We start from the raw sequence: 20,704 nt of genomic DNA on the forward strand, positions 1-20,704 counted from the left end.
ACTTCCTGCACAACGAAATATCACAAAGGTATCATTTTTAAAACCTGAATATCGATACCTCTACTCCAAACACTAAAAATACATCATAATAAGGCGAATAATCCATCCCAATCATAAACCATTCAACATGTAACTAATATCTCGTCAAATACACATCAAAATGACCACAATAAGAGTTGAATCATCGAAAACATGTCTAAGTAACCATGCAACATAACAATAACAATATCCATAAATCCTAAGAATTAATAACCTATGAGAATAACCAAAAATCATGGCAATATTTATGCAATAGTTCTACCATATTGCCTTTACTTCCCAAATCATAAACAGATAATAAATCACCTATGAAGTATTACTAGAGACACGCTTGGATCAATCTGATAACACTTTAGAATAACGTATTTTTATGTATTAATTATGTATTTATTATGAGTATGATCCTGCTAATTTGAGCTATTTATGATCTTTTATCTCATAAAGACTAAATTTGAGGCAAAAGAAAAATTGAGGGCCAAAAGAGTGAATTTAGAGATAAAATGGGCCAATGTGCGACACAAGGAAAAGTTGGTGCCAAAAGTGCAAGCATGGAGGACACAAGGGTTGAAATGCAAAAAGAAGAGATTTTATTCTATTAAACTCTATTTTAATTATATTAGGATAATTAATATTGAGATAATTATTAAGAATTATTTTTAGGATTTTATTTTATCTTTATTTACCTTCAATTAAATGTATTTATCTTTTAGGAATTTAAGTAGGATTAGAATATCTCCTCTAGCACTATAAATAGGGGGTGAAGTGACTCAAAAGGGGATCCCATATATTTTTCTGAAAACACTCTCTCCCCAAAAGTTTAGGCTTTTGTTCTTCTCAGATTTCTTTTTAATAAAATCTTTATTTTTTTATTTATTTATTTTCTTTTCTACCACAACCATAAGCCACTAAACCCATCTAGCCGAAGGTTGTCAAAAATCCCCACAAGAGTTCATGAGGCTTAGAATTCGTACTTAGCCTCCTCGCTGAGTATTCATCGTTTCTCCACACTACGGGGCTGACGCTTCCGTCCATGTCCCTTAAGAAGTAAGCTTTTCAACGTATGCAAAGTCGACCGCTTTGTATGTTTTGGGAAGGTTGCACAGTTGGTTCGTTAGCTTACTGCGTCAGAGGTTGGCAAGCCCAAGAGACAAAATGGTGTGGGATTCGCCATTGAGAATCGTTGATCTACCATAAGACGATCCCACAAAAGTGATTGTTGGCTAGAGTCAGGTTCCACCACATCGTAAGTCTAAATCCTTGGAGCTGGTGGTCGTAGGTGTCCTCTTTCACTATAACTGGCTTATTCGATTTGGGAAGGATCATCTAAAAGCCGAGGATTGAACCGAAGGCAGAACGAGACAACTGGAGGTTGGAATCTCCCATAAGAATTTCCTTTCTCTCAATTCTATTTTTAGTTTCTCTAATTTTCGATTCAATATTCTTAAATTTGTTTTTATTTTATTTTTTGTTTTCAAATCCAAACATTTAGTTCTGTTATTTTTTTTATTTTATTTTTTTGAGGCACGCAATTTTTCTTGGGCAAGATTCGCTTAGGATTTCACTTTAACAAGATATTTTGCAAGTCCAAATTCCCGAGGATTTGACCCTACTTCCTTTTACTATTCTTTTCATTATTTATTAGGATAGGATATTTTGGTGCTTTCAACGATCGCATCAAATTTTGGCGCCGTTGCCGAGGACTTGGAACATACTAATCTTGTTTTTTTGTTTCTTATCACCAGATCTACTCCAGGTACTCTTGCGTTCGATTCAGAAATTGAGAAGACTGCTAGAGCCAATCGTAAGGAGACAAAGTTACGAAAAAAGCAGTCAGTGGTGGTTGGAACTCAAAGTAACCCACCGCCAGAAATAGAAGTCAACGATGAAGCTGAGTCTAGGGTTAACGAAAACCCTACTTGAACACTTGAAAGCGAAAAAGTAGAAGTCGACTCACCAGAAGAAGTGCTTAATGCTAGGGTTAAGATTCTGCCTAGGATTTCACGGAACAAGATATTTTGCAAGTCCAGTCCCTGAGGATTTGACCCTACTTCCCTTTTACTATTCTTTTTCATTATTTATTAGGGATAGGATATTTTTGGTGCTTTCAACGACCGCATCAAATTTTGGCGCCGTTGCCGAGGACTTGGAACATACTAATCTTGTTTTTTTGTTTCTTATCACCAGATCTACTCCAGGTACTCTTGCGTTCGATTCAGAAATTGAGAAGACTGCTAGAGCCAATCGTAAGGAGACAAAGTTACGAAAAAAGCAGTCAGTGGTGGTTGGAACTCAAAGTAACCCACCGCCAGAAATAGAAGTCAACGATGAAGCTGAGTCTAGGGTTAACGAAAACCCTACTTGAACACTTGAAAGCGAAAAAGTAGAAGTCGACTCACCAGAAGAAGTGCTTAATGCTAGGGTTAAGATTCTGCCTAGGATTTCACTAACAAGATATTTTGCAAGTCCAAATCCACGAGGATTTGACCCTACTTCCCTTTTACTATTCTTTTTCATTATTTATTAGGATAGGATATTTTGGTGCTTTCAACGACCGATCAAATTTTGGCGCCGTCGAGGACTTGGAACATACTAATCTTGTTTTTTTGTTTCTTATCACCAGATCTACTCCAGGTACTCTTGCGTTCGATTCAGAAATTGAGAAGACTGCTAGAGCCAATCGTAAGGAGACAAAGTTACGAAAAAAGCAGTCAGTGGTGGTTGGAACTCAAAGTAACCCACCGCCAGAAATAGAAGTCAACGACGAAGCTGAGTCTAGGGTTAACGAAAACCCTACTTGAACACTTGAAAGCGAAAAAGTAGAAGTCGACTCACCAGAAGAAGTGCTTAATGCTAGGGTTAATGAAAACCCGAATCTAGCATACCAACCAATGGCTCAAACGATTCGGCAACTGGCCGAAGCTCTAACAGAACAACCGCCATTGTGCATCGCGTATCCTACTATGGATACTGATTTTGAGTTGAAGACAGGTTTAATCCAGTTATTGCCAACTTTTCTTGGGTTACAAAATGAAAATCCCCACAAGCATCTGAAAGAATTTCATATGGTTTGTCTTAGCATGAAACCTCAGGGGGTAACTGAGGATCAGATTAAATTGCAACTTGGGCTGATATATCTCATTTGTTTTTGAACAGGTTTTTTCCAGCGTCGCGAGCAGCTGAGCTAAGAAGAGAGATCGTTGGAATAAGGCAAAAAGAAGCTGAGTCCCTTTACGATTATTGGGAGCGATTTAAGGAGTTGTGTGCAAGTTGCCCACAACATGGTATAACGGAGCAATCTCTCCTCCAATACTTTTACGAAGGTTTGAAGCCCATGGAGATGAATATGGTAGACGCTGCTAGTGGTGGAGCATTGATCAACATGACTCCCCAATAAGCGAGAGACTTGATCTCCACGATGGCTGCAAATTCTCAGCAGGTCCGAGCTAATACTGAACCCCCTAGAAGGGTTCACCAAATAAGTAATTCAACCTTAGAGAATAAAGTTGATAGACTTACTAATATGATGAACTCTCTTATTGCAGAAAAAGTGAAAATAGCTCGGTTATGCGGAATATGTGCTACATCTAATCATGCAACGGCCCAGTTTGTATGATGATACCATGGCCCATCTGGATGTTGTGGGAAATTTTCCTGGGCCGCCACAAAGGCAGTACGACCCCTACGCTAATAACTACAACCCAGGGTGGAGGCACCATCCTAACTTAAGTTATGGGGCCAATCCACGAAACAACCAGCCATACCAAAATCGGTTTCTGCAACGGCCACAAGGTTCAGGTAATTTTCTAGAAACCATGGTCAATAAGTTAGCAGCTAATGTTCTTGATTTTCAACAGAAAAATCTTAATTTCCAAAAAGAGATGAAGGATTTCCAGCATAAAACTAAGGCGTCCATCAAAGAGTTGACCACATCGATCGAGAAATTGACCTCTCAAGGGAAGCTACCGTCACAAGCAGAACCAAACCCTAGGAAAAATGCAAATGCAGTGACATTGCGAAGTGGAAAGGTACTGGAACCAATTCCTGACAGGAATCTTGCCCAAGAAATCGCCCAGGAAAAACCCGAAAAAGACGAATAGGTCCGACCAAAGCCTCCATTGCCTAAAATTCAACCTCCATTTCCAGAACGATTCATCCAATGTCGAAGAGGTAAAGAGGACAAGGAAATTCTTGAAACATTTAGAAATGTCGAGATCAACATTCCGCTGTTGGATGCCATTAAGCAAATATCGCGGTATGCTAAATTTCTTAAAGAGCTTTGCACCAAAAAGCGAAAATTAACAGGTAATGAAAGGGTGAATGTTGGTGAGAATGTATCTGCAGTGTTACAACGGAAAATGCCGTCAAAATGCAAGGATAGGGGCATGTTTGCAATACCATGCAAAATAGGTCATCTGGGAATTAAGAAGGCTATGTGTGATCTAGGGGCTTCTATAAATATAATGCCATATTCTATTTATGAATCACTTAACACGGGTTTTTTGACAAAAAACAAGTGTTATCATTCAATTGGCGGACAGGTCTGTTGTGCATCCAGAAGGAGTCCTTGAGGATGTTCTAGTAAAAGTTAACAAGCTTATTTTCCCTGCAGATTTTTATGTGATCAAAATGGAGCAGGATAGCACTCCTAGATTTACAGATCTCCTGCTGGGTCGACCGTTCCTTAGTACAACTAGTGCTAAAATTGATGTTCGAAGTGGAACTTTCATGATGGAGTTTGATGGGGAAATCATAAAGTTTAATGTCTACGATGCCATTAGCCATCCAAGCGAAATCTTGAGCGTAAATCGTATTGACATAATTGACTCTTTGGTGGAAGAGAATTTTGAGTCAATTTATGGAGATAATTCTGAACTTAATGAATTTGAATTTGTTAACGAGTTATTATCTTCAAATACTAAACTGCTACCTTCTGTTATACAGGCACCAGAGTTGGAGTTAGAACCCACAGGAAAGGCAAGGAAATTAGAAATCCAAGAGTTAGAAGAAATTCGCAATGATGCCTACGAAAATGCTCACATTTATAAAGACAAAACAAAGTTGTTTCAAGATAAGAGAATAGCTCAGAAGCATTTTTCGGTAGGACAAAAAGTTTTACTTTATAATTTCGTGTTAAAGTTATTCCTAGGTAAGCTTCGATCATGATGGCAAGGACCTTTTATTGGTACTAAAGTGTTCACACATGGAGCAGTTGAAATAAAGAGTGAAGAATCTAGAAAGCGGTTCGTAGTCAATGGCCAGCGGTTGAAGCCATTTTATGAGAATTTTCAAGCCCACAGGTTAAGAAAATCCATTTGGAACCACCATAGAACCAATAACGGCGTCGAGCTAACGACGTTAAACAAGCGCTTGTTGGGAGGCAACCCAATTTTTATTTTTATTTTTTTACTTTATTTTATTTTATTTTACTTATTTGGATATTAATAATTTTTTCTTTTTTTGCTTAGATAAAATAGAGTGAAAATACGAAGAAAACCGTTGAGCAATGCTTAGAGCGCATTAAGGCCTGACTTGAAACCTTTGGCCAGCAACTAACCAAGCTCATTGCCATCATTTGCGATCGATAGTAAAAACACGGGGATTTTTTCTAAACTTTTCTACCTATTCATTTCTTTTCGTCTACATTGAGGACAATGTGCTTTCAGTAGGGGGAGGTACTTTTCGTTATTACTATCATTTTCTGCTGTGATTTTGGTTATTGTCGCTGTTGCTGTGATTATTTTTGGATGGTGTTGCTGCTTGAGGCTTTATTTTGTCCATATTTATTTATTTTTAGAATCTCCTGCCTCTTTTCATGCCCAAGATTTTTACCAAGAATTGCCTACTGTTTGACCTACAAGCATGATTCTTGTTTTCTGAGAAAATTAAGAATTTTCCATAATTGATGCCATCTCCACTGTTTTATTCTTATCAGACTAAAAATAATTGTGATTCATAAAGTTAACTTTATCTTGCTTTTCGTAAAATTGATCAAGTTTAAATACAAAGTGGACACTTAATATGTTTGCATGCTAAAATATGTTGATGACTATTAAGGTAATTACTGAAACTTATTTTTGACACTTGATTATTTTTTCTCTAAAGTCCTTATAAAAAAAGTTATTATTAAAATGTCGTTTAATGTTTCCGTGGTTATGAGTGCAGCTTAAAAACATAACTGACTGAGTAACCGGGGTAGGGTGCTTGGGTTGTCATCCTATTTCGCATCAAAAGGTTGTGTGACGTGTTAAGTAAAACTCAGCTAACCTAATTAATTTTAAGAACATGTTAATGAGTAACTGTGGTGGGGTGCTTATCGTCATCTCTTCAGCGTCAAAAGGTTTGATGTGTTCTTAAGGAAAATTATAATAAATTAGGAGTTTGCTGGGCTGAGTAACCGGGGTGGGGTGCTTGGCTGTCATCTCTCTTCGCGTCAAAAGGTTCAGTGTATTCCTAAAGCATAAAAAAATAATAATTTGGGGACTAAAGGAGGAAATAAATAGAGTGTCTTGGTAGGTTTGGTAATTTACCTAATTTTCATTAAATAATTCAAGTTGATTCTAATTTTTGTGTGTACTAATTGGAAAACTTTTTCTGCTTTACTTAAAGTAAGCTTAGGGTTCTCCTTATTTTCCATATGCATTTTTGACTGATTTTTATAAAACTTTGGAGTTGTATTTCTTTTATGTCAGAATCTAACTTTCACAGTAGATATGAACCATACTTGAGGGCAAGCATGGGCTAAGTAGGGGGATTTGATAACACTTTAGAATAATGTATTTTTATGTATTAATTATGTATTTATTCTGAGTATGATCCTGCTAATTTGAGCTATTTATGATCTTTTATCTCATAGGGACTAAATTTGAGGCAAAAGCAAAATTAAGGGCCAAAAGCGTGAATTTAGAGATAAAATGGGCCAATGTGCAACACAAGGAAAAGTTGGTGCCAAAAGTGCAAGCATGGAGGACACAAGGGTTGAAATGCAAAAACAAGAGATTTTTTTCTATTAAACTCTATTTTAATTATATTAGGATAATTAATATTGAGATAATTATTAATGATTATTTTTAGGATTTTATTTTATCTTTATTTATCTTCAATTAAATGTATTTATCTTTTAGGAATTTAAGTAGGATTAGAATATCTCCCCTAGCACGATAAATAAGGGGTAAAGTGACTCAAAAGGGGATCCCATATATTTTTCTGAAAACACTCTCTCCCCAAAAGTTTAGGCTTTTGTTCTTCTCATATTTCTTTTTAATAAAATCTTTATTTATTTATTTATTTATTTTCTTTTCTACCACAACCATGAGCCACTAAACCCATCTAGCCGAAAGTTGTCAAAAATCCCCAAAAGAGTTCATGAGGCTTATAATTCGTACTTAGCCTCCTCGCTGAGTATTCATCATTTCTCCGCACTACGGGGCTGACGCTTCCGTCCATGTCCCTTAAGAAGTAAGCTTTTCAATGTATGCAAAGGCGGCCGCTTTGTATGTTTTGGGAAGGTTGCATAGTCGGTTCGTTAGCTTACTGCGTCAGAGGTTGGCGAGCCCAAGAGACAAAATGGCGTGGGATTCGCCATTGAGAAGCGTTGATCTAGCATAAGACGATCCCACAAAAGCGATTGTTGGCTAGAGTCAGGTTCCACCACATCGTAAGTCTAAATCCTTGGAGCTAGTGGTCGTAGGCGTCCTCTTCCACTATAACTGGCTTATTCGGTTTGGGAAGGATCATCTAAATGCCAAGGATTGAACCCAAGGCGGAACGAGACAACTGGAGGCTGGAATCTCCCATAAGAATTTCCTTTCTCTCAATTCTATTTTTAATTTATCTAATTTTTGATTCAATATTCTTAAATTTGTTTTTATTTTATTTTTCGTTTTCAAATCTAAACATTTAGTTCCGTTATTTTTTTTATTTTATTTTTTTCAGGCACGCAAGTTTTCTTGGGCAAGATTCTGCCTAGGATTTCACGGAACAAGATATTTTGCAAGTCCAGTACCTGAGGATTTGACCTTACTTCCCTTTTACTATTCTTTTTCATTATTTATTAGGGATAGGATATTTTTGGTGCTTTCAACGACCGCATCAGAATCCCTTGGAACCACACCCCTCACATCAAAACACTACTAATCTACAATGGATTAAAAGGAGTAGTGAGCTTTACAAGCTCAGTGAACAATTAGAATAACTACCATGTAAACAATTTATCAAGCATTAATGACACAACCATATAGCATAATTTCAACAGTTCCAACACCAGTGTCATATTAGACTTACTCATGCATTATTTACTAGCTCATTTACATGGTAATCACATTCACTTTCAAGCATTCATCACATTACACATATAATTACATAACATTTAAGCATATATCACAATACTCAAAAACATATTTATAGAGAATTTGGCACTTGATCTATGAAATATAAGAGTGGGCTCTATCACTACTCATCGGATACATGGATCTCTAGCACACCAAATAACTCATAGAGTCGAACATATCCCAAAAAGTGAAGTATATAGCTAACACTCTCCATCACACCAAACATGTCTCATTGAATAGAGCACAGTCCTTTACCTCTCCAACATGTCCTAGGGCCTCAATGCCCAAATCACATAACACATAGGTTCATACTCACAATCCTATGCCAATTATATCCAATGGTCTCAAGGTTCACAAGGCCAAAATATATGTGATTAACACACACATTTACTTATTGTTCATAATCACATTATAAGCACAACATATTCATTGTCATTTGGCACATATATCATGCCCACATTTTACTCTTTCACAATAACCATCATAAGCTTATTACACATATCACACATATCGCAATGTCACATTATAATCCACAAATTCACAACACATTTTCACATATAAATTCATCAGTATAAGAAAGCTTACACTCAAAATTTATAGTAAGGGTTTAGGCTACTACTAAATTCCCAATTAACGTATTCAATCGTGTCCGCAAGCAGCTATTCAAAACACTCACCAATACGCTTCCGTTGAAATGCCGAAAGCTCAAACTAGCCTTTCCTTAGCTTGTAGAATAAAAAACATAAGCCTAAGCTAAATTCTCACACAACCGAAACCTTCGACTTAACAAACTTGATATTTAAATATCTCGGTCTATAGTTAATCTTTTTGCCTAAAACTGATTTTGTTTATCTAGTTGTTCACCTATGACTGATTCTCAACCTTTAAACTACTCAAAACTACCTAATTCATGTTATTAAAATTTTCGACATGTTTGAGGCAATTTTCACGGAAATTCATTAAAATGTTAGAAATCTTCAACGAAACATTAAAGTAAGTTTAGAAACCCTCTAATAATGTCAAAAATAATTGAAAAACACTTTGAAACCACGTTTTTACTCAAAATCCCAAAGTCCACCGCTAACAACCCAATTTTTTGCTTTTATTTAAAACATTTGATTTAATGGCTATAAACACAGTTTTAAGGACTAGATAACATTTAAAACTATTTAGGAATCAAATCGTTACCTTTTTTGATGAAAAACTAAACATTTGATCAAAAACCCAAAAAACTCAAAAATTCAACAATGGAAAAATCTGTGTTTTGAGTGTTTTTCTTGAAATACTATGGAGCTTTATTGATTGGGTGATGATAGAAATCTAAAAAATTAAGTTTGAGAATAAAAATTGAATGGGAGGAGTTTTGGAATGCAATAGACGACAAGACAAAAATATGGAGAAGAGACTAACGTAGGTTTTATAAAGATGAAGGGGGAAATAGGGTGAAAATTAAAATTTGGTTTAATTGCCTGTTAAAAATTCATATTTTAGACCCTTTAACAAATCAGACGTTATTTCAAAATTGAAAGTCTTTTGAACATTATTTTCAAAAATTGTTTTAATTTCCAAAATGCCATAGACAAAAACATTTCCGCATATCATTCTAAAGAAATTCCTGAGCTCATTAGAGATAAAATCCCCATTTTACCCTTAAAACTTCTAGGCTAAATTTTGGGGTATTATAAATATAAAGAATGTCACTTTTTATGTAATCGAATCATTCAAGAGAAGAGAAATCTATTTTGATTACTTTTTTATACTTATAGATAGAGCACAACATGACTCTGATACCAATTGTTGGAAAAACGAGTTTGGAAAACGCAACAGAAAATAAGTTTAAGGGAAAAACCAGAGTTCTAATTTTTTTCAAAAACAAGAACTTGGTTGTGATATCTAAATTAATAAACACTTAATCAAAATTCTACCTTTTCAATTTGTTTACGATGAATGTTTCAACGAAGTAGTTTTCTCCACTATCCTCAAGCTCACGTCTATCGAGTGTGGGCTCGCTTCGAATCAGAAATGTTTTCACAAAATTACTAGTTGGGAAATTTTACAATTTCTCTAAAATTTTGAAATATTCTAAAATAATTTATTTAGATAATTTTCTCTCTACAACTTTCTCTTGAATTCAAGCCTATGAAAAATAATGACCTAAGGCTCTTTTTATATATAGAGAGTTCAAAGAGTTCAACTAAGATAAAACTTAATCACTTTATTATTAATAGATAATAACTTTAATAATAAGTTAATAAAATAATATTAAGATAAGTATGAAATTAAATTTAATATTAATTTTATTAAAATAATATTATTTTTGGGATAGTTAATCTAAAATCAAATTATTCGTTAGAGTTTAGTAGGACTGTGATTCTTCCACTACTTAACCACCAAAGAACCACCGCCGTCAACCATCCACCAACCACTAGAATGTTGTCGTGCCATACGTTGGCACTACCATGCCTGGTGGTGTCATCGCAGGCGCAACAATCTCACGACACCCCAAGCCGGTTCGACTGTTGATGGTTCGGTCCAGGCCAGTGATGTCTGAATCAGTCTGGTCCAACCAGTAGTTGGACAATCGTCCTAGCTTCACATATTGGTTTGATTCGATCAATTTTTAGGTCTCGATCCTGATTTTGGGTTCTCGATTCTAATTTTCGATCTAAAGTTCAATTTTAAAGTTCAATTACCCATTGGGCCAATTGTCTGACTTGAAAATTAATTTTCAAAAATATCATATTAATTTTAATTAATTTGATTAATTTAATATTGCTTCTTCAAAATTAATTTTCTCAAAAATCATTGATATTTTCAAAATTAAATTTTCAAGAAAAATTTTAATCAAATTCTCTAGATGAATAATTCTCATGACAACCTAATTTAATTCTACACCAATAATTTGACTAAATTAAAAATTTTTAATCAAATTCTCTGATTCAAATGCAGTATGATTGACCTTTTGTTGAGCTAGCAGCGGGATGAATAAGACATATACAATTAGGCTCTAGTAATTACAATTATGTCTAGAAGCAATGTTCTGATAATTCACAATTTACTTAATCATGAAGTCAGTCCACAAGAAGTATCATGATTGAAGACTCCTTATTGTATATTCTTTATGAAAGAAATTTATCCAAATGCTTTGTCCCATGACTTCGTCATGTACGTGTGTAAACCGAAAAATATATAGGATTTTTCCTATATAATTCATCACCTTTTACTTAAATTTGTTGTTAAAACCAAGTAATTGTTTAATAAATTAATGAAATATGCGAAAATATGAAATTAGGACATGAAAATTATTAAAATGTGATTTTATGCTTTATTATATAGTTTTCATGCATAAAATGGCTTATTTTATATTAGTTTGAGCACATTATATTTTTAAGCTATAAAGTAGGCCATGCATGATTAAATTAAATAATAAAATATAAAGTTATATTTAATAATTCATTTTAAATATTTCATTAATAAATTGGGTTTTAATTAGTTAAGTAAATTGATTAATTAAAGTGGTTAAATTATATTATTTGGTCCTCTAAACTATCTACTATTTTTGGACAAGTCTGAGATGTTTTCTTCTAATTGCAAAACCATCCGAATTAACTCAATTTTTGGCTGCACATGGATGTCATAAACCATTTTTTGGTTTAATTATACAAAGTCCTTAAAGAGTTAAAGAAATTGGAGATTTTCCCAAAGATTTGCTGATGACCGAGTCTTAGTTCTGAGTTGTTGTGGCACTCAAATTGACCAAAAATCAAGGAAAAATCAGCCAGCTTTCCTCAATTCATGGCCGGCCACTCTTGGAGGAAGTTTCAAAGGATGGACACTCCTATTTTTACCAAAATAGCTCCCTTGTCTCACCTATAAATAAGAGCTCATTTCCCACTTTTCAATCACCCCTCATCCCATCATCTGTAACATCTCGAAATAGGGCCTAAGCGGAACAATGGTTGTAAAACCACGAATCCAAGATAGAAAAGTTTATTGTCATTAATTCTTATGATTTGCCAATTGATTAGATGCATATGTTAGAATACCGATAAGAAATGTCAACAATTGCTTGTCTGAATTGCATATTAGGGTTTAATTACAAATGTGGGTAAATAGGTAAAAATAACTAAAGTTTTAATAAATGACATTTTAGTCATTTGGTAATAAAAAGAATTAAAAGGGAAAAATATGGCAAAATATGTTCATCTTCTTCCATAGGGTCAAAACTTCAAGGGACTACATAGCTAGGGTTTCTTCACTTTCTCAAGCTCATAGTAAGTGCATCCAATCCTCGTTTTTAATGTTTTTTTAATGTTTTTGAAGTCCTTGTAGCTCGATTTAGCTTATTCTACCATTAATTCATGTTAGGGTTCTTATTTGGAAAAATACCCATAGGTGAAACATGTTTATTTTGATGTTTTATGGTAGAATATGAAGTTTGAAATTATGTTAAACAACTTTTGTTAGACGATTTTAAGTGAAAACAAGTAAAACGACATTATCGGTAAAAATACCTAATGTTCATAAGTAAATGTTAGAGTGGGAATTTAACATTGCCATGGAAGGGAAAGATGTTCAACATATCATAAAACATAAGAATAAGGGATGAAGTTTAATTTCTGAGCTTTGGGGCAAAACTGAAAATATGCAAAAGTTTAGGCGCAAAATTGTAATTTTGCTAAAGTTCGAGTCAAGGACTGTTTTGTTGAATGTGAGTATTAAATAAGCTACATTTTCTATTATAGATCAAGAGGAACGAAATCAAGAGTTACACCGGGGAAAGAAAAAGGTTGAGGACTAAGTTGCTAGATTTGATCGTATTTTGTACCGAGGTAAGTTTACGATAAATAAATGCAATATTTCAATAATTATTATTAATGTTGTTATTTTACAGCAATTATATACTTATTTCATGAAATTATTTAATGTTGACTCAAATATGAGATGATAGAGAATCAGTGTTAAAAAGTCTCATTGAAACATTAGGAATGTATCGGATACAAATGTCATGACATTAGGGGAATGAGATCCCATGTAAGACCATGTCTGGGACATGACATTGGAATTATTAAGGTTATGAGAGGTCCCACATAAGACTATGTCTAGGACATGGCGTTGGTACCGAGATGAGAGTTCCCCCATAAGACCATGTCTGGGACATGGAATGGGCACTGATATTAGAACTCTCATGTAAGACCATATCTAGGATATGACATTTGTAGTACAGGAAACATCCCATGTAAGACCATTTCTGGGACATGGCTTTGGCATGTTATAGGAGACTCGAGTATCCTTAGTATTCCAAGTGGTTCAATGAGCTAGTAAATAGACTATGTTACATGAAAGTTCAGGTAAAAGCATAATAAATAGATTCAGGTGAGTTATAAGGGTTAAGAATATCTCAGTTATTAGTTGAGAAAGAAATTTTAGCAAGGGAGGAGTAAGTTATAATCATGAGTTATTTAAGTAAGCAAGTAAGTAAACAAGTAAGAGAGTAAGTAAAGAAGAAGCAAAGACCATGATACTTAATGATAATTTATGAGTATAATTATTTATGATAAATGTTGTTATTTATTTGCTTGTAAACTTACTAAGCTTTACGCTTACTCCCTTTATTTTCCTTTTTTTTAGAGTATCCCAAGCCAATTCGGGGATCGTAAGAACGTTGGAGATCGTTTCACACTATCAACAGGCCATCTCGGTATGTTGTGATTCGAAACGTTTTAAGTTATGGCATGTATAGGGACTTAGTCATTTTGTGCGTGTGTCCTTATGATATGGCTAATGAATATCATTTAAATACTTGATAATGATTAGCTATTGAAATGACTATTTAAGAACATGTTTTGGTGTTATGTATGCCTAAATGATGGTTAAGACAAAGAAATTATAAAAGAGTAAAAATTTGCAATGGAACAGTTTTTGGACAGCAGCATTGACGTGATTTTGAAAAATCACCAAGGATAGTAGAAATGGAATTAGAGAGTGAATGAGATATAGAATTAAATCTTGTTGATTCTATTTTCACATGAAAGAAATGGTGTAGGCAAAGAAATTTTATATTTTGTAATATTTGAATTTTAGTGAGATAGGGTCAAAATAGTTTTTGAAGTCCCCTATTTTGAATTTAGAAAATCATTAAAAATTGTACAAAAATAATTATGAGTCATAATTTATATGTCTAGATTCAATAGTGAGTCTAATTTCAATAAAAACAATCAAAAGCACCATATGAAGCCCGTACAATGAGATACTTGCTTTTTAGTGAATAGAGGTTAGAACCGTCAGACGTGTGACATAGGGGAGAATTTAACGAATTAATTGTACTATTTGGCTAACCCAAAAAATCTGGAAATTTTATGGTAAGAAGATATATGAGTATAGTTTGAAGGAAAATTTATGGATCTAAATTTTTAGTTTCATAACTCGAGTTATAACTAAATTAGTGACTATTATGCAAGTGGATAGTTTTATTCTGAATAGTGAAATAAATTATTTTGATTTGTTTAAGTATTCGAAAAATTTTTAATGTTCCCCGTTTGGACCCGAACTGTTTCCATTGTATGTTTTACGGTCTTGAGGGCAATTTTTAAGGATATATTAAATGAACGTGAGTGAATTAATTTTAAAAGAATTTTTTTTATGCTTTGAATTAGTAAGTTAAGTCAGATAACGTCTCGTGCTCGACTCCGGCAACGGTCTGGGGTAAGGGGTGTTACATCATCTGTCACTCATTTATCATTCTCTCAAATCTTTTAGCTATCTTTCCCCTTCATCATCCTTGCATAAGGATTTTATCAATTAAGCCTCTTAAGGAACCCTTGGTCGGCCACCTTGGAGAGCCATCAGCAAAGGAGCAACGCAAAGAAGCGAATGAACCTCGTCAGTCAGAGTCTTGGGTGATAGCCACTATGAATTGGGTTTAATCTTTCCTTCCTTTAATTTAATATAAATATGTTTGCTATGTGTTCTTTGTTCTTGTTTACAACAATGATAGCTTAATTTTATTTAAGCTAGGATGATTATTTTGATTAAAAAATATTTATTTGATTCATGCTTATAATGTTTGTGCCTCAATCGATCATGTTTTCAATTAAAATCAAGTCTGTATTTCATTCATACGTGATTGAAATGCACCTAAATTAGCTGAGTGATCCAAACCAAATGATGCAATCGAGACCCATGAGCTATCGAGTGTTAATGATATTTCCCTTGAGCTACCAAAAGGACCCATTACTCGAGCTAGAGCTAATAAGTTCAAGAATGCAATTTCAACTTTGGTGGATCAAGTTTGGGGTGAATCCGAGGCTATTCTACTTGAAAAATCATGGGCCAACAAATTAAGCAATCCGTGCAATCTACTTCAAGTTCATTCAGCTCAATTTTAGCTTATCGACCTAACTCTTAGCTCAATCAGCTCATTTTAAGCTCATTTGCGTTTATATTTATTTTGCTGGAATATTTATTTAAGTTGTTAGTTAAATTAGTTAAGTTAATTAATTGAGTCTAATTTCTGGTCAAAATAATTATTGAGTGTTATTTAATATGTTCTAATTAGTTTAGTGCCTTAAATATGTCTTAAACTACAACAAATATTTATTTAGTTGACCTAACTAAATGAGCGATTTTTATATTCATATGCTACCAATTTAATGTATTTGTTGCATGAACTAATTTGTTGATTTAATTTGGTGCAGAATCTCCCTTGACTTGCACGGGTGCATGCACCTAAGGTTCATTGTATTTGGCCGAAACATGCATGGCACTCCCAAATGAATATTCAGCCGAATTTGCCATCCTTAATCATATACATGTAGTTCATTTTTAGTGTTCACATGAGGGACTATTCAGCTGATGATGTTCACACATTTGACTATTCAAAATCGACTTTTCACATTTGTGTGGCTGTTCAAAACTCTCTTTAATGTTCCTATCTTTTCAGCCAACAAGTGCCAATTTATGGAGTTATTTAAGGGCATGGCCGAATCTAGACATGGCCATTGGGTTTACGCTGCATTCACCTCTACAAGGTTCATTTGCTTAATGTTTAAGTTGCCCCTTGGAGCTCCCATTCAGCCGAACCTTACTAGTGAATTAATTCTGGAATGTTCATGAATTTTCTTAGCTATTAAGTATGTCTATTCGGCTAGCTTATGGAAGACTATAAATATATGTTTGTTAAATTGTAAAAGGACTTTTGCCATTTTGATTATTGAATTAAGTATTTTGTGAGAATTTCTTCTCTAAATTTCGTCCAAAGACTTCGTTGGCTTATCTACTAGTTAGTGGCGTCAACCTTGTTCTTTGCAACCCGAACTTATCACTTTCAACCAAAGTGTGGCGTTCAACTATACCGAGGTTCCTATCTTCGATAGATAGTGGGTCAAGGTCCTCTTACATCCTTATTCATCCATCTTAAAGACATATAAGAATCGGGTCAACCTTAATCCTTAACGTTGGTTCATTCTTGTTTTTAAGCCTATCTTCCCATTCCATTTTGAACCGAAAATTCCAAACCATTATTATTTGTTTTCTACCTTTTTTTTTAGCCTAATTAATTTACAAATCACTTTCTTTAATCTCAATTGAACCTCAAACAACGTCATTGTTCAAGTAAAATGAATTGACTCAAGCAGAACGAAACTTCATCGTTTGGACGATCGGGCAACAAAAGCGATTCAACTCATTAAACAGAGGCTGGTTCGCATCATTTGGTATCACATCTAGTTAAAACGAGGAGTGCCGACGTTCGTGTTAAGATCGAAGTAGGTTCATAAAAAAAATCAAAAAAAAAATCAAAAAAAATTGAAAAAAAATTATATACAGTCTAGGTGTGGACGAAAAGAACGTGAAAGTTCCGTAAAAAAAAAGAGTCTGGAGACACTTCAACAAAAAATTTTCCAAAATCACATTCTACACTCTTTTATATCCCTCTTAGTGAAATTTCACGCTATTAAAATTTTTTTTTCAATTTTGATTGTTGTTTCGAACAAGTGATTCTTCTTCTCCAATTAGTGAATCCATTTTATACGCCACATTTTTAAACCTTTCTTTCTTTCGAGCCTACCCTAAACCATACGACTTTCCTTTGCAAACCCCTTGAAGCCGACCCTCTAAACTAAAGATCAAGCCCTACCAAGTCTTATACGAAATTATAAGAGAAGAAATGAGAGGAAAAAGGCACGAGTGTGTGAGCATATTCGAGAGGAGGTAAAAGCCAAGAACGAGTGTAAACACGAGCGTGAGTGTCGCTCTTTCTTTCTTTTCTGAGTGAACGTGAGTCTTTGTGGTGAGGAATCTTTATTATGTCTCAAAATCCCGAGCAAAACGTGGCGGAAAGGACCGAAAGACAATCGATAAGAAATGTCGGAGGAGGAGTTCCCGATTTAGGTCAACAAGCCCTCTTAAGGGAATTCCAACGAATGCTTCGAACTGAACTTGAATCTATTAATGAGAGACTCGATCGAGTGGAAGGAGGGCCAACACGAGAAGGAACCCCTCAAGGACCGAGACGGGAGCGAGGGCGAGCAAGACCTTTCGTGGATGATCCCTACGAGCCAAGCGAGGTGGAAACCGACCAAGCGTCGAATCAAAGTGAGAGACGACGAGGTCAAAGGAATATGGGTCCTAGAGATCGAGGCCAAGTTGATGATGATTTAAAAAGTATTAAGCTATCCATTCCTCCCTTTCATGGGAAATCTGATCCGGAAGCCTATCTAGAATGGGAGAGAAAAATCGAGATGGTCTTCAAGTGTCACAACTACTCGGAGAGCAAAAAGGTGAAATTGGCGGCAATCGAGTTCTCCGATTACACAATGATATGGTGGGATCAACTCACAACGACTCGAAGAAGGAACGGGGAGCGGCCAATCTCATCTTGGGCTGAAATGAAAGCCGTAATGCGTAAGTGATTTATACCCTCTTACTATTATCGTGAACTTTATCAAAAGTTGCAGAATCTTACGCAAGGAAATCGAAGTGTGGAGGACTACTTCAAAGAAATGGAGATTGCCATGATTCGAGCGAACGTGGATGAAGATCGTGAAGCAACCATGGCTCGATTCTTAGCCGGCCTTAATCGTGACATAGCTAACGTGGTGGAACTTGAACACTATGTCGAAGTTGTTGATATGGTGCATGTTGCCATCAAAGTCGAAAAAGAATTGAAGAGAAAAGGAACTAGCCGAACCTTTCCTAGCACCAACAATTCTCAAAGGTGGAACCAAGGCACGGGTAAGAAAGACTTCTCTAATTGCACTAAAGATCACCCTTTGTCTTCTAAGGTGAGTAAACCCGTTGGTGAAACAAGCAAAGGCAAAGAAGTTGCCATGCCGAATCGATCACGAGAAATAAAGTGTTTCAAGTGTTTAGGGAGGGGTCACATTTCTAGTCAATGCCCTAACCGAACTAACATGATTGTGCGGGCTAATGGAGAAATTGAATCGGAAGAAGAAGATGACGAAGAACCTGTCGAAACCGCCGAGGAAGAGGATGAACTTGAATATGCTGTTGATGGCGAAATCCTCATTATTAAACGAAGCCTTAGTCTTCAAAGTGTTGAAAACGAATAACAAAGGGAGAACATTTTTCATACACGTTGCCATGTGCAAGGCAAGGTGTGTAGCTTGATCGTGGATGGCAGAAGTTGTACAAATGTGGCCAGCACTTTAATGGTTGAAAAACTCGGCTTGCCAACAACTAAGCACCCTCAACCTTACAAACTTCAATGGCTTAATGATGGAGGGGAGTTGAAGGTAACTAAGCAAGTTTTGGTACCGTTCACTATCGGAAAATATTCCGACGTAGTACCCATGCACGCTGGTCATATGTTATTGGGTCGTCCATGGAAATTTGATCGCAAAGTCATTCATGATGGTTTCACAAACTGCTACACTTTCAAATACGATGGGAAAAATGTAACTTTAGTTCCCATGATGCCAAGGCAAGTTTATGAAGATCAATTGAAATTAAGAGAGAGTGTAGAGAAATTTCGAGAAAATGTACAAAAAGAAAAGAATGAAAAAAGAGAGTGAAAAACATATAGAGAAGAAAAAAGAAAAACAAATGAAAAATGTAAGAGAAAAAAATAAATCGAACGAACAAAAAAAGAAAGAAGAAAGAGAGCAAAAAAAGATGAGTGTATATGCGAAAGGGAGTGATTTTAGGAAATCTTTCTTGATGAAGCAATCGATCTTTGTACTTATGTACAAGGAAACTCTTTTGAACACTAACGATTTGGATCAAAATCTGCCCTCTTCGATTGTTTCCCTTTTGCAGGAATTCGAGGACGTATTTCCGGAAGACATTCCTAGTGGGTTGCCACCCATTCGAGGAATAGAACATCAAATCGACTTCATTCCTAGATCGTCCATTCCAAATCGTCTGGCTTATCGTACAAATCTCGAAGAAACCAAAGAATTTCAAAAACAAGTCAATGAACTTATGGAGTAGGGATATATACGAGAAAGTCTTAGTCCATGCACCGTACTAGTTTTATTGGTGCCAAAGAAGGATGGAACATGGTGTATGTGCGTAGATTGTCGCGCGGTGAATAAGATCACTATTAAGTATTGACATCCGATACCGCGACTCGATGATATGTTGGATGAATTGAGTGGTGCTCGATTGTTTTCTAAAATTGATTTAAAGAGCGGATACCACCAAATTCGAATGCGTGAAGGGGACGAGTGGAAAACCGCTTTTAAGACGAAGCATGGACTCTACGAGTGGCTAGTTATGCCATTCGGGCTTACCAATGCGCCCAGCACTTTCATGCGCTTGATGAACCATGTTCTTCATTCTTTTATCAGAAAATTTTGCGTTGTCTATTTTGATGATATACTTATCTATAGCAAATCCTTAGATGACCATTTGTTGCATTTAAAATCTGTTTTGGATGTGCTTAGAAAGGAATCTTTGTTTGCTAATCTTAAGAAATGTACTTTTTATACTAACAAGGTTATTTTCTTAGGATTCGTGGTCAGCTCGGAAGGACTGGAGGTTGATCAAGAAAAGGTGAAAGCCATTCGAGAGTGGCCTAGACCCACGAGCATTATCCAAGTGAGGAGCTTCCACGGATTGGCAAGCTTCTATTGACGATTTGTTCCAAATTTTAGCACATTGGCAGCACCTTTAACTAGTGTGATCAAGAAGTCTTCTGCCTTCTATTGGAATGAGGAACAAGAAAAATCTTTTATTGCTATTAAATCGTGTTTAACTAATGCTCCATTACTTGTGTTGCCTGATTTTGCTAAAATGTTTAAAGTTGAATGTGATGCATCAGGTGTCGGAATTGGAGCCGTTCTAATGCAAGATGGAAGGCCCGTGGCATACTTTAG

At 35.3% G+C, this 20,704-nt stretch overlaps 1 non-coding gene across 1 annotated transcript; it reads right to left on the reverse strand.

Moving 5' to 3' along the window:
• Positions 1-3,217: 3,217 nt before the first annotated feature.
• On the reverse strand, positions 3,218-3,324 carry LOC128042148 (small nucleolar RNA R71). The gene has a single exon (XR_008197354.1). It is a non-coding gene; the product is annotated as a small nucleolar RNA R71 (small nucleolar RNA).
• Between the last annotated feature and the right edge of the window lie 17,380 nt (positions 3,325-20,704).

The sequence above is a fragment of the Gossypium raimondii genome, chromosome 6, assembly GCF_025698545.1.
Source record: "Gossypium raimondii isolate GPD5lz chromosome 6, ASM2569854v1, whole genome shotgun sequence".
Classification (NCBI taxonomy): Eukaryota; Viridiplantae; Streptophyta; class Magnoliopsida; order Malvales; family Malvaceae; genus Gossypium; species Gossypium raimondii.